Source organism: Aplysia californica, unplaced genomic scaffold (genome assembly GCF_000002075.1).
Source record: "Aplysia californica isolate F4 #8 unplaced genomic scaffold, AplCal3.0 scaffold00074, whole genome shotgun sequence".
Classification (NCBI taxonomy): domain Eukaryota; kingdom Metazoa; phylum Mollusca; class Gastropoda; order Aplysiida; family Aplysiidae; genus Aplysia; species Aplysia californica.
Window position 1 is genome coordinate 583,305 of NW_004797344.1, and position 2,792 is coordinate 586,096.

Sequence of the window (2,792 nt, forward strand, 5' to 3'; positions counted from 1 at the left end):
GTGTGTGTGTGTGTGTGTGTGTGTGTGTGTGTGTGTGTGTGTGTGTGTGTGTGTGTTTGTGTCAATGTGTTTGTGTCTGTTAAAGAGGCAATAAAAGTGGTTTCAAATAATCCTCTTCAACTTGATTTAAAAAACATGAACTTTATTCGCCCGTAAAAGATAAGAAACTGGTTAATTTGATATTATATCACAGACGTATATACTTTTCCAAGCCTTTGGAACAGCAACCGCTCACTCTCTAAAGCAGAATTAATTTCCCCATACCGTTCAGTTATGATTCATGTTCTCCTGGGTATTAAAATATTAAACAAAGAGCTATCGGTGGTGCACCTCGGTCTAGAAGCGAATAAAAAAATATTGATAACTTTATTGTGATTCTAAGGAACACCAGCCAAATTATACAGCCTACAAACTTGATGGCTGGGAGATTGACCAATTTTGGTACACAGGCGTAGTGGTGCAGCAGCAAGGCTCTTCACCGTAGCACCCAGAAGGTGTAAATTCAATTCGCAATTGTGGGAGCTGGGTGTGTGTGTGTTGGGGGTGGGGGTGGGGGTATTTATACTTTCCTGGATTTTCTTAAATCGAGTATCAACTTCTGTCTGCTGGGATGCTGTATCTCGCTCATTTCGTGTTGGTTCTGACAAGTTACCGGCATCCTAAATGATCCAAGTTGTGTTGATGGAATACTTTTACTTTTACTTGTACTTTTATCATTTTGGGTGTCGCGGAAAGAAAAAGACGTCTCTCTGTCGCCAGCTGGAGAGCTTGGGTGAGGGGGGTGCCGTGGGTGGTTAATGTTTCCCTGACTCCATCTATCCAGGTCTTTCTCGGTCGCCCTCTCGCTTTGTTACCGTCGAATTTTTTAAAAAATGTAGGCAGGTTGATGGAATGGGAGTGTAAAAGACTTTCAATAACAACAGTTAACTCGAAGTATACGGCGGGCCAGTTCAGCTGGCTCGCAACATCACCCGGTTGTTTACATTCATTACAAAACTCTACCAAACCTCAACAAATTCATCTATCTATAATCAAGTTGTATGTTTACTGCTTGGATTATTCATTCTAACTCAGTTTGGGGTTTATTTAATGCAAATAGGCTAGATAAGAGCGAGTCTATAAATATGGAAGTTTGTCATACAGAAAATTTGGAAAAGAAAATTGGCTGGGTACAAGGGAGGAATAGCCATAAGTAAACTAAGTACTGGGAAGATGCGGGATAAAGGGATCTATTTTATATCTTGAATCTTATATAAAAAAAGGACTTGTATGAGGTATAAAGGGATTTTTTAAATATCTTGAATCTTATATATAGCACTTGTTTTCTGCTACAGTATACTTCTTTCTTCTGCCACTCTGTACCGACTGTGCAAAACGAAGCCAACCTCTACTAGAGAGAACCAATGAACCCAGTATTAGAAGTACGTGCAAACAATTTGTAGAGCTATTTAAAAAATGATGCGATAAGGGTGAAAAAAACAGTAATGTTTATATGCAGGCAGTACAGGTTGTGGGGTTTTTTTTAAATTGGGGAAACGAGGAGAAACCAGGAGACAAGGGCGACCATGGGTATATCAAAAGCTTAAAGGCAAGTAGCAGGACCCTAGTCCAAGATAATGTTTCAGTTCGCTTGTCATAAACGGCAGTTCTTCACGCCACGGTGGTGTGTTATTTAAATGAGGCTCTTGAGAATAGAGATCGTGTCCCAATTTCTGATTGACTACATTATACATTGTATTTGAGGGTGCGTTGGCGGAGCGGTTAGTGCGCTCGTCTCCGAAGCGGAAAGTCCGGGTTCGAGCCTCGGTACGGACACGGATTTTCTTAGCCCCCTCCTGCCCACCCAGCAGTAATGGGTGCCTGACTTCGAGTTACGGAAGTAAAGGCGGCATGGAAAGGAACTGGCCACTCTACCACCATATGTCGAAGGCCCAGGAAGTTGTCTCACTAACAAGGCAATCCTCAATGTCTGGATCGGATGAGGGAACAACTTTACTTTACACTGTATTTGCGACTCGACACGGTGGAATCAGGCACTTTTATCTTTAAGCCTAATCATTTGCCTTGTTTTTAATGGAAAAACAGTACCATGTGTCTTGAATAAATGTCGAGATATTTGGAACTGAAGGAGGTGAGGATTGCTTGATGTCAGAGGTAACAAGAAAATGGCCGCCAAAGTTTGGTGACTTCCATAGCTGTACTATGTCCTTGGAAACTGCAAATCTACTCGCACATCTTTTGTGTCTTTGATAAACATTTAATGCAACATTCACACAGGAGTGTGTTTTAAATATAAGATTCACAAAAGGCGTTGGGGCCCAACAAGAAAATCGATAAAAATTGCGCTACGGGCAGAGAAATGTTCATGTCGGCTTCCTAGTTTCCTAGACCTCATTACTTTGATGAGCGATTGATTTTACCACGATGCCTAGTCACATGATATTATGGCAGCACGGCACGCTGTAGATTCGCGACAAGTGGAAGGGAGATGGTGGATAGGGCACGTGGTGGGCAGAAACATATATTCCTGGTCGGCTAAGAAACATTCTATCCTCCCAACAGATTCTGATTCATAATTCTTTGAGTTGACAACGTTGGTAAACAACTGCGCTTCTATGTAAATACAACGCGCGCGCACGCACACAAAAACACATACTCGATCATAATTTATACTAATGCATACATAGCTAAACATAAACACAGCTGCGTATTCACAGATCCACGAAATCGTCCAAACGCACACGCCCGCGCGCACACACACACACACACACACACACACACACACACACACA

The 2,792-nt window shown here is 42.0% G+C and overlaps 1 protein-coding gene across 1 annotated transcript in view; it reads right to left on the bottom strand.

The window, feature by feature from the left end:
* The window catches only part of LOC101852393 (ceramide synthase 5), a gene marked incomplete at its 5' end in the record, with an annotated part of 41,739 nt that overhangs the window by 13,463 nt on the left and 25,484 nt on the right, over nucleotides 1-2,792 (bottom strand).